This window comes from Prionailurus bengalensis, chromosome D3, assembly GCF_016509475.1.
Source record: "Prionailurus bengalensis isolate Pbe53 chromosome D3, Fcat_Pben_1.1_paternal_pri, whole genome shotgun sequence".
Taxonomy (NCBI): Eukaryota; Metazoa; Chordata; class Mammalia; order Carnivora; family Felidae; genus Prionailurus; species Prionailurus bengalensis.
In genome coordinates this window covers 47524704-47536998 of record NC_057356.1, presented here as the reverse complement: position 1 = coordinate 47536998, position 12295 = coordinate 47524704, and the positions used below count along the sequence as shown (strand labels likewise).

At 39.3% G+C, this 12295-nt stretch overlaps 1 protein-coding gene across 6 annotated transcripts in view; it reads left to right on the top strand.

Moving 5' to 3' along the window:
- The window catches only part of ZNF521 (zinc finger protein 521), a 281501-nt gene that overhangs the window by 238892 nt on the left and 30314 nt on the right, over nucleotides 1-12295 (top strand). The gene's annotated exons all lie outside the window — the stretch shown is intronic.

Here is a 12295-nt window from a genome sequence, read left to right as displayed (position 1 = left end):
TTAAATATATAAAATGTTGGGGCTCCTGAGTGGCTCTGTCAATTAAGGGTCCAACTCTTTCCGGCTCAGGTCACGATCTGCAAGATTGAACCCTGTGTCGGGCTCTGCGCTGACAGCTTGGAGCCTGTTTGGGATCCCCTCTCTCTCTCATTCTCTCTCTCTCGGCCCCTCTCACACTTGTGCTCTCTCTCACTCAAAAATAAATAATACACATTTTTAAAAAATAAAAAAAAACATATAAAATGTTTAAAGTAATTGATAGATATTTTAGTGATTTTTTTCCAATAGATTTCTTTTTGTGTTAAAAATTATCAGCCTTCTTTATATTGACACAGTGTACAATATTTAAATTTTTAGAACAGATCTTGAATGAACTGGTTCAGGTTTTAGAAAAATTGTCATAAAGATAGGGGATTAAAAATTTATTGTGCCCAAAGCATCTTTACAATTTGGCATTATAGTCTTAGGAATATTTAATAGCTTTGCAGAAGGTAATACAAGGAATTGCTATCTAAGAAAGAGCAATCCTTAATTATTATGTCTCATTCTTCATTTAACCGATACACTTAGTAACTAATCTATGGTTTTTGTTAGGTCCATTTCCTCATCTTTAGCTTTGGTTTTTGACCTAACAAAACACCCAAGAATATGTACTTTTCATACTTCCAAGCTAAGTAGAAATAAGAAATCTTTGTTACAACATAAATCTTTTGGACTGTCTTCCTTCCTCCCTCCCTCCCTCCCTTCCTCCCCTCCTTCCTTCCTTCCTTCTTTCCTTCCTTCCTTGCTCCCTCCCTCCCTCCCCCTCCTCTTCCTTCTCTTTTTCCCATCTCAACAGATAATAACTCTCTCACTTAGGTTGCTCTTGACTGACAGGAAACAGACAGAAGGAAATAGAAATGAGTGTGATTCATTGGTATGCCAGTAACATCTTGGCTTCAGCATAAAGTGCCTAGATGTGCTGGTGTATCCAGAATGATGCCCAAGAGAGAAAAGTAGGTTAGGAACATATTGAGCTAACCTATTTTCCATACATAAGTATGGCATTTCCTTTTTGGTAAGCCACACACTTAGAATATACATGCAGTCTCAGTTTCTTCCCAAATACTCAATTTAGTACCATATCAGGGAATGGTTCAGGAACTCAAAGATGAAGAATTCGCTACAGGCAGGCTAGAATTAAGAAATCAGTCTTTGTTTCTGAACAATTATGATTCCATAAAGAAAAGCTCAAGTCCGGTCTCCACAGGATTTTAGGTGGCAATTTAACCAAATCAATAGGTTATTGCCATTGAGAGTTAAGCATCAATATTCTGCCATGGGTGAGTTGTATCATCATGAGTGTTTCCTTCACATGGACAGCTCAGGCCAAAGCACTTTACTGAGAATGGTGTTCCCTCGCTTCTCTGCAGAATCTGGAGATATAGGGAATTTAACTTTCAATACCAACAGGGGCTGCATATGAGTTAAGGCTTCACTTTGCTTCTGAAGAGAGAGGAGCGCTCTCACAAGGGCAAGAGAAACTCTAACCATAGTTGGTCAGGAAATAGGGGATGAAGTGGATTGAAATAAATTTGGGCTTTGTCTTGTCGGGGAGCAAAGGAGTGACCAGGCAGCATGGAAATAGAAATAACTCATTGCACATTACCAAAAGATCTAGAAAGACAGTAACTTACTTTGCTTAACTATCAACTTGAGTCTTTGTATTTAAGAGGGAGGAAACTTTTTTAAAGTGAGGGTTTGGGGGCGCCTGGGTGGCGCAGTCGGTTAAGCGTCCGACTTCAGCCAGGTCACGATCTCGCGGTCCGGGAGTTCGAGCCCCGCGTCGGGCTCTGGGCTGATGGCTCAGAGCCTGGAGCCTGTTTCCGATTCTGTGTCTCCCTCTCTCTCTGCCCCTCCCCCGCTCATGCTCTGTCTCTCTCTGTCCCCAAAATAAATAAATGTTGAAAAAAAAATTTTTAAAGTGAGGGTTTGGTGGGACAGTGTGGTGTTGGATTCGGGAACGCTGAATTCTGGCACCGGCCGTGACCATACACTTTGCCGTCATAAGTGTGTCAGTTACTAGATCTAGTCTCCATTTTCTCATCTTTTAAACAAGTCTATAGTTAATTATATTGTCTCCATGGACATTCCTAACTTTGTCTAACATCCCAGCATTTAGCCAATTACATAACACTTACCCTTTCATTTTTTTTCCTATGCATTCCTGGTTTATTGCTTCTTCATTTTACATTTAAAAAAAAAAAAGCACAATGTCCTGGGATCTTTGAAAATACTTGAGCCAACAAATACAGTTTAGGGAGGTATTTATTAGAATATTTCTTAGTAAAAGGATAACGCCAAATCATGGTCAGCCAACTCTCCTGTGCCTTCACAATCAGGTTTCCCATATCACTTTTCAGATTTCTCTAAGCCTAGGGAGCATTATTTGCTTTTGGAGGGACGTTAATCACCTTATGGTAGTTTTATGCCATCCTCTATTTTTCTTTAAGCATAAAAGCTTTATCTAAAATATGGTATGGAAGAGGCAGCTGTATATAGGTTCCAACGCTGTATATTTATTTTTCTTTTGTGTTGCTGCAGTGTTTTTCCTTTGCTAATGTATTTTGACACCTTATAGTTGTAACCTGCTGTTCTCTTTAATTGCTTATTGTTATTAATTATATAGTGGTATCGTAGTTGGCTGCTTGAGCCACTTGGCTGTAAGGAAATTCATTTATCATTATTGCCGTTGGAGCTACAGAAAAGTGCCAGCACTCTATCCAGAGATGAATGTTTTTGAGCTCACATCCAGTAAAATTTTGAACATGGGTCAAATCCTTAAGTGTTTTTCTTTCTGCTGCTACCCTTTGCTTCTGCTGGTCTCTGCATCGAGTACCTTCATTTTCTCTTCTCTTTTGTTTTCAGTCCTAGATTTGCTGCCCCTTCAGTGAAGTTTATGTTATTCTCAGCACTCCATTTAGTGGCCTGTCCAAACCGTACCCTTTATTTCCTCCTCAAATACCTAACTGTAAATTTTCCTTCTTAGAATTTCCTTTAGAATGTGAATAACATTCCTGCCTTTACGATTTTGTTACAAGCACCTTTTATTTTAAATCAGTAATGCTGATTGGACGTTGTCTTAAGCCCCACCTTTCAATGAAAGTGATCGTTATGCCTTTAAGAGTAACTATATACCGCTTCTACTCACACTATAAATAATCAGATATATTTCGATTCCCAAATTAGGAAACTGCCAGTAGAATGAATCAGTGAATGAATGAATGAATGAATGATATACATATACAACCATGGGGATGTGTACTTGCACACAGCCAGCTACTTCCTGATATCTGTAGTTTCTTTAAATGTGGGCTTAATTTAGAATTCATGACCCCACAGCTGTATGTGCCACAGAACAGCCAGGCCAGAGAGTTCCTGTGCCTTCTGGCAGCATGACATTAAATTCACACTAGTTAAGCCAACTTAAATTGAGCCTCCTTGAACCTTCCTAAATAAAACTAGTGGCCTTAATTACAATCAGGCAATTTAAAGGTTATGGAGCTCTAACTAGTACTGCAGTATATCACTTTAATAATGCACAGGAAAATTTCTCTAAGGGGTGGCATCGTTTGATTAGAAGAATTCAAGTTTCACAGCACATTTCCAATAAACTGTTTTTAGAAATCTTATTGCATTTATTGCACCATTACCTTTTTTTATTCTTCAAGGCCAAGTTTCTAAGGTCACACCAATAGAACAATAAAAATGTGAGTCATTTGCAAATAGCGTGCAGTATTGTGATTTTTGCATTGCTGCTTAGGATTTTCTTAGTATTGCCACAAAGTAAAAGGAAGATATGGTCCCTTGGAAATATGAGATTCTTGCCCCTCTTATACCTTCGTGCCCCACCTGTCACAGAGTTAACTTGTGCTTTGGTGCTGAACCCCGATTCTGAACACCGCAGGTCAGATGACTTTGCAAAAAGTCATCAATAACATAAGTTTCTTAGATAATTAGCTTTGGAAATGCCTGACTAGTTTCTTGTCTGGAACCTAGTGCCCATGGTTGTTGAGATCCATAATATTTGCAGAAGCTGGTGAACCTCATTCCATTTCTTTTGTTTGTTTTGTTTTGCTGGGTTTTTTTTTTTATTTTGTTTTAAAATCATCAGCGATAGCAGGCTATGCTTTCTAGCAAAGATAAACAGCTTTTCAGTGTTTGGAGACTTTCTCCTTCAAATAACTCGTGGCTTTATGCCAAGAAGAAGAAGGTAAACAAAAGAAAAGGCCCTGACCCTTGCCATAAAGCCAGCACAGTAACACGAACACATACCTGATGAGAACCGTGTCCAGCATGTGGCTCCCATGGCTGGCCCACTGCTGTGCGGAATTAATATTGACTGTTGCACTGTCTCAGTACTCCAAGATGTTTTCTTGATGGATTTAACTTTAAAGCAGGTTACATTTAGTTTCTTTCGATTTTACCAATTTATGGTTTGTTTGGTTTTTTGTACAGTACTTGAAGGTAAATCCCTGCACTTCTACCTGGGCCACTACTCCCAGACGTGAGGCATTAATAGTATGTATTTAATACCAAACAGGAGAAATTTTAAGCAAAGGGTGCAATCGATGCATACATCTGATTAAACCAGTTAGTTAAAAGAATGGAGCTTTGTAATATCAGAATACATAACTATTAATAAAAATTGTTTAAAAATATGTGTGAAGTAGAGGTTTCTCTATGACTGAGGGCAAATAAAAGGTGAATATCCCTTCTTTCACATGGTTCTGTTTTTGTATTTCAGGTATAAAATGCATGATCACACTTCCCCTCTTTTTTTTATTATTTTTTATATGAAATTTATTGTCACATTGGTTTCCATACCGCACCCAGTGCTCATCCCAACAGGTGCCCTCCTCGATGCCCATCACCCACCCTCCCCTCCCTCCCCCTCCCCCACCCGCCATCAACCCTCAGTTTGTTCTCAGTTTTTAAGAGTGTCTTATGCTTTGGCTCCCTCCCTCTCTAACCTCTTTTTTTTTTTTTCTTCCCCTCCCCCCTGGTCTTCTGTTCAGTTTCTCAGGATCCACATAAGAGTGAAAACATATGGTATCTGTCTTTCTCTGTATGGCTTATTTCACTTAGCATCACACTCTCCATTTCCATCCACGTTGCTGCAAAGGGCCGTATCTCATTCTTTCTCATTGCCACGTAGTATTCCATTGTCACACTTCCCCTCTTGAAACAGGAGATAAGTTTGGGCTCCTCAGTTTCTTGCCAGAGTTAAACTGGCAAATAAGGGCAGTTACTTTGTGAATGCTTTATTTGCCAGAGCATTTTCCTCTCATTTCAGGAAATAGCAAAGGCAGGCAGAATAAGGTAAATTTTGGTTAGTCCAAACGTGTCATCACATAGGGCTTAATGTACAAGGGAATGGAGCAAACTTTTTAAACAATTGGTAAATAATTAATATCGTTTTGGTGTTAGTCGCAGCCTTTTCTTCTGATTGAAATTACATGTAGGACCAGCAAAATGCATATTTCCCATAAATTCAATAAATATTTATTGAGTCCCAGCTATGAGCCGTGTACTGTTTTAGGTGCTGGCGCACATCAATGCACAAAACAGACAAATGTCCTTGCCCTCCTGAAACTTGCCTTGTGGCACAAATTGATGAATAACCCCAAACTTAGTGCTTGGCACGCCCTCGTTCAGAGATATCCTGGGCTGCCATCCACCACTCTTTAATAGGCAAGGCAAGAGCTGAAATGCATTACTGAATTGGAAGCATGCTGTTTCCAATCATATTGTGTGTCTAATTTATTATGCAAAAGGGAAGTAAATTTTTATAGTGTCTTGTGTGCTCAGAAACTTTGCTGTCACGGTAGAGAACATTGCAGCACTAAGGATTAGGTGGTGAAAACTTTGTAAAAGAACAAAGGTTACCTTCATGCATTCAAGCAAGCATATATAAGGGGGAAAATTGAGTGTCAAGTAAAGTGGACCCTTTCCGATGCAATACAGCCGCATATACGCAAGTTAAAGCTTTATGCGACAAGCTAATTTTTGGAAGCCACGCTGTTTTCTACCGGAGCAGATCTAAAGGATATATTTCAGACTTAGCTGGTCTCAGTCCTCACTCCTAACTCTGTTGCCACCCTTGCCTTTTTCAGGGCTAACAGTATTTCTTCTTTTCGTAGTTAAAATGCTTTTTCTTGGGGGGAGGTGGGGAGTGGAGCTCAAAGTGATTTTATCAGTGCATTACCAAAAACTCATTTTTTTTTAAATGAAAACATTTGGAGCCCAGGTTTTTACCTTTAAAGCTATTTGCTGGCACTGTATGCTTTCTCTGAGACTTCCACTGTGGGCTCATGTTTAAATTAGGAAAGTAGAGAAGAAAAGGCTGACGACCTGGAGGTACCAAAATACTGGTCAGGTTTGAAAGATATCTTTTCGTCTACCTGCTCATCCTTATTTTCAAATGTGTGCCAAAATATCGCTGCTGAGTCCCCACAGGTGAAGGGAAGCCACTTTTTTCAGTGGGTTGTTTGTTTTATTGTTTATTGTTTGAACAGCATTCCAGCATTCTCTCCTACATGAGAATATTCAAATAACTATACCCACAACCGATAATAATAGCCAAGGAATTGGACAATACTGCATCTCAGAGCATCTAAAATCCCACTGCCTGCCTCTCCCATCCCGGCCCACCTGGACCTCCTGCTAGTTTCCAAGCTGCTGATGTTTATGGGGCTCCAGGCAGCCCCTGGGCTCTTTAAAATCTGCTGGGTACAATGCAGCCTACCCCAGTTGAATCATTTCCTGCTCCAGCCCTGCTGATAATGAGAAGTTCAAGACAGGAAATAACAGTGTCAATATCAGTGGCTTTGCTTATAAAGTCCAAAAGCACCGTAGCCCTTAAGACCATTGGCCAAAAACAGGTAGTAACGGAGTTAAATGCAGACTTGCACCTTGTAGGGCTCCTTGAAATAAAATTCTGGCGGAGACACGTGGGGTGCATATCATTTTGCTTTTCTCGAGATACCTAAGGGTGGCACGTGTGGATAGTCAGAGTCGAGGCACCTGGTGCTCATTTGCTCCTACTGTCCCCAATGCCCTTTCTCTCTTATTGTGAGTCTTATGCTTGTATCCTGTATTCCTCTCTTGTGTGGCATAGAAACACTGACAGTGGCAGACATTGCCATATTGCCAGTGAGAAAATCCAAGAAGGTGCTGGCGTCAGTCTTCAGGCAATGTTCGTTTTCGTGTTGAATTGTTCAAAAGAACAGAGCAGAGCTTTTTAACCAGTGAAGAAAAGGTTCACATAATATTCAGCACTCTCAAATTCTGCCTTACTTTGGGGGCTTAATGACTAATCTACTGGCAGACTTTGAGGCCTAAGTAATATTCTCCGTTGCCAAATTAGCACCTCAGTGTGTTTACGTTACAGTTGTGAAATATGTGCAGTATATAATACAACAAATTACAGTGGCCTGAGCCCTGGAAAGAGCTCGAGAGATGTGGCTGTGCGTGTGGCAAATCACAGTACAGTCTGCCTATTTTTCTACTCCTGGTTTCTAGGGTGAGCCAATGTAGCCGAGGGGTGAGTTTTGTCATGTATGACTTTTCTTTGTTACTCCTCAGACCCCTAGCTTATAAATGTGTGCTTGGAAATGAACTCAGGGAAGAGGAGAAGCAGAGTAAAGGGTTGGGGGTTGGGAATTGGTTTAGGGCATAGTTTTGTTGGATTTAAAAATATATATAAGGATATAGTGGTATACATGTTCGAACTGGAAAAATTACAACTGCAGGGCATTTGATTCCTCTGTTTGGATTCCAAGGGCAGAGTTTACTCCCACTCAGATCAGAGCTTTTAAGTATGGCCCCGGCCACACGATGATGCACCGAGAGGGGTTTGTATCTTTGGACTTTAGCCTATAGATTTATGCAGTGGAAGAAGCTGGAGGACCCTTCTGGCCAGTCTCGAGGGTAAATAAGAGAAGGAGTTCTACTTATAAACTGTTACAAATTGGTCCTCAGTAATGGCTGCCGTGTTGATCAGACGATATAAGGGGGCCCCCAGTGATTCCTGGGATAACAGCTGCATGTAAGTCAACCACTGAACATTTGCTTGTAGCTGCTCTAGATTTTTGTTTTTATTGAAGGAAAAGGAGTATAAACATGGGACACACAGTCTGGAGGCTGCTTAAAGGGTTTCTCTTGTTTAAAGCTTATATTGAAATGTCAGTGTCTAACAATTGCCATGTCGGAGCTTATAATTTGAGTTGTGCTTGAACATCCAAATGGTAGCTGTTATTTTTTTCTCTTACAACATGGACTGATGAATAGTTGTGTTGGTCCAGGTTTTATAAATTGGAGAGAGAGAAATTATCATTCCCCTCTGAACTGGCCTCAGACAAACAGATTTTGTTCTTACAGCACAAAGTTTTGTAAATGATTATCACGTTCCCTACATTGAGGTGGTATTGCAATTATGTATTCAGACTCATTTCCTTTGAAACATTGAAGAGTGGAGTAAATATTTACATTAGCATCAGTGTCTTCTGTGTGGACTTGATTCCTGTTAACATTTATGTTCGCGCTTAAATGAAGATTAACAAATGGAAGTAATTATTTTAGCTGAAATTTATATACATGTGAAATCATTTCTCAATTATGCCCACACCGTCATTGGTCATGCTTTAAAGCGGTTGACCAGGACAGGAAGTCGCTGGCCTCCAACATGTTCTCAGTGGTGAGAGCTTCACTCGTGCCTTTCCTGACCTTCGACCCATAGTGCTGGCCACACGCATGCTTCCCTCCACCAGTACATAACACACAGGGGTTTTCTGGAAAGATGAGGGTTTATCCTGGAAGGTCCATGGTCTTCTCGTTCAATTGACTAATCGCGCTCTGGTGTTTCTTTCTCCCTTTCCTTGTGCTAATTTCTGCTCTCCCATGTATTTGTTAGAATACTTTTCAGCCTAGTGTTTAGAACTGGAGTTTTTCTGTACTGCATAATATTGCTTATTTGCTATGTAACTTTTTGACAATCAGAATTGCAGTGTGGCCGTCAATCTTTATTCGTAGCGTATGGAAAGGGTAGCAGTTTTAGTCTTTAACTTCCAAAGTCACCTACAAAGGCAAATTTTGCTCCCTGTGGAAAATCTAGAGACTATGGATAGGCAGAAAAGGGAAGAAAAATCTAGAAATTTCATCCGTAGATCTCATCCATAACTTAATAAAAAAAAATAGGGCTGCACTAGCCTATTATATCCTTAATGGAATATTGTAATGGTTATTAAATCAATTGACTCAGAATCTCTTTTTAATAAATGAGTCAGACTGTATTATCCAATTACTGTCAGCTGCTACCTTTCCGGAGAGCAGAAATGGTCACTTTGATTGAATTTTTAGGCTTTTGGCACCTTTACGAAGAAGGGAGATAAAAAGACAAGGTGCAAGTTGTGGCTTCTTCGGCAAAATCCTGAGTCTAAGGCTTAAGTTCACCTGCATTCAGAGGTGTTGATAGTGCCTCCCCATGAACATCAACTTGAAATTAAAACCACAGTGTCACTTTACAGCTCCTTACTACCTCATACCAGATAGCAAGAAGAAAGGAGAGAAACTCACTTTTGGAAGGAAACAGGGCTTACCTAAGGTAGATCCCCCAGTACTAAGGATTTTTTAGAAAATTGTTTGAAAACTAACACACTGCTCTTAGCCACACAATGCAAATAGAGAATATATGGGAGCTGAGTTAAACAGAGACTCTGAATAAGGATAAACTTGTGAATTCATATTATAAATATGTTGTCTTAGTTTCCCAATACTATCTCTACCCTGTTCTTCAGTTGAACAGTATAAAATGGGTTCTGTTAACCAGTGGTAAAAGCGTTCTGGGTCCCCCTATCACTCACTCATTATCCATTTGACCCTGTGGAAATAAGCAAGTAGGAGCAGGGAGAAAGTGAGTAGGGAAGTTAATAAAAGTGGGAGAAATGTCTAGATGTGTTCACTTGTAGCTCGGAGCACACTAGCTTTTGCTTATCTATCATTTGCTGTGTAATAATTCAAATATATTTTCTATCCTACTCAAATAGCTGGGAAAAGTCAGTAGTTGGAAAAAAAAAGCTCAAATGTAACTTAGAAATGAAAGGCAGGTAGAACCCCCAGCATCTTTTTTTTTTCATATTAAAAAAATGTGCTTTAAACTGTAAACAGTTCTGAAAATGCCAGAAGCTATTGTTATGATCATTGGTATCCCTTAGTGCCTTCACCGGGTATGGGGTTCAGGGCAACTAAGTCTGCACTAATCATGCGTAAATGCCTTATAATTTTGTGAATTCACCTGACTAAATTTGGATTATGTAATGTTTTGTGATGGAATGACTCTGTTCTTAGGATAGGAAATAAATAAAAATCGATGAAGACGTTTTCCTTGTATTCATACACATATATCTTTCTTCCTTTCTATTATTTTTTCAAACAAAATACTCATAGTCAAGAAAAAACATCACATTAAAGACCATTCTAACTTGCATAATTCACTTTGTGCTCATGCAACAGTCATTATCCCCAAGGAAGCCAGCCAGGCTTACATATATTACTTCACAAATATTGCGAGTTTAAGAATTCCGGAACAAATGTGTATACCTGCTCACACCCATAGGCTGCGTCTTGGTTCTTGTGCAAAACACGTAATTTAAAGATGGAATAAAGACTCCTGGTTACCTTCTTACCACCAAAGTAAGGTCTGCGGCATCGAGGAAACATTTAAATTTGCCAAGTATTTCTGATGATCAACTTACTGACCCAATTCCCTACAGTGGTGTTTCTTATATTTCTTAATATCTAAAATTCGGAAAATTTTTGGTGACTTTAGGATTAAAAAAAGAAAGAGAGAAAAGAACAGATGAAAACCCCTTGATCTTATATAATCCCTAAAGCTTTTTGTATAACCCCTTGTCATGTCAGTATGCACAATTAAACTCCTTCTTACATAATTATAATCAAGGAATTTACTGTGCCACCCAAATACAGAGTAGGTTTTTATCTCTTGTGAAATGTAGACAGTACTGGGTGGCTTAATTAGTGCTTTGCTTCTCTTTTTACAAATTCCAATCCTCTGCTTCTAAAGACTCATACTTATGTGAGAAGAAAGATTAGGAATACAAATAGAGTGATTTTTACTCCTAGTTAGCTAATAATAATTCACTTTGTAATTGAGCCTTTGTGTTGCCAGTAATATCAGCTGGAGAAGGACTTACACATGCATGTTGTGTTGCATGGAAGGAAATACCTTTGGAGTATAGACTTGTTGCCCACATGGTACGAATACGTCTTTCACATTCCCTAGATCATTCACTAATGATCCTTAGTAACATTTTTTATCACTGCAAATAGGAGAAGGTAAGAGTATAAGTTGATAACAAGCCAGGTTAAATTGCAACCTCTCTGCCCTTACTCCGATAAGTCATTTGGGAGTAGTTGGTGAATGTCATAGCCTATTTGCTAAGATCATGGACCTTGAGGCCCGGATGCCTGGAGTTAAGTTCTGGCTCCACCAAATATTGACCCTGTGACTCAGGGTAAAAATCACTTACAGTCTCTGGGCCTCATTTTCCTCATCTGTAAAATGGGGCTAATAGTAGCTGTTAAATTAATGAATTTATATCTGGGCCCTTAGAAGAGCAGTGTCCGAAATGCAGAAAACACTCCAGAAGTGTTGGGTTGTTCATTCCAGTGCTACTGGTTTTTGTTTCTTATAATTGCAAATTGAAATAAGTTGGACTAATCCTTAAATTTTAAGTTTCAGAAACATTTTAATGAGGAAATAGGCAACCTAAAAATAATGGCGTCTATCGACAACAGAAACTCTTCACATTATATAGCAATTATTATTACGTTGAAATATTTTTCTACCATCTTGTTCCTAAGATGTCAAAGAAAAATCCAGGACTAGTCAAAACTGAGCATGGAGCTCGTAGAAATTCCTTCGGAGAAAGACAGAGTCTAGATCACTGGGTAAAATTGAAACTATCTTACAAAGTAGAAGGAGCAATGAACTGAGAAGATATGGAGAACCGGGAGTACCCTGCATAAAAATAGCACTTGTAGGATAAACTGTAAGCATTAATAATATTTCAAAATTGCCCAGAAGTCTTGGGAATAGAAAAAGAAAGTTTGTGTCAATGGGAGTATCACTAAAAACCTTATAGTTAGAAATAGAAATGTGTAGGGGCGCCCAGGTGGCTCAGTCGTTTAAGCATTCGATTCTTGATTTCGGCTCAGGTCATGATCTCACAGTTCG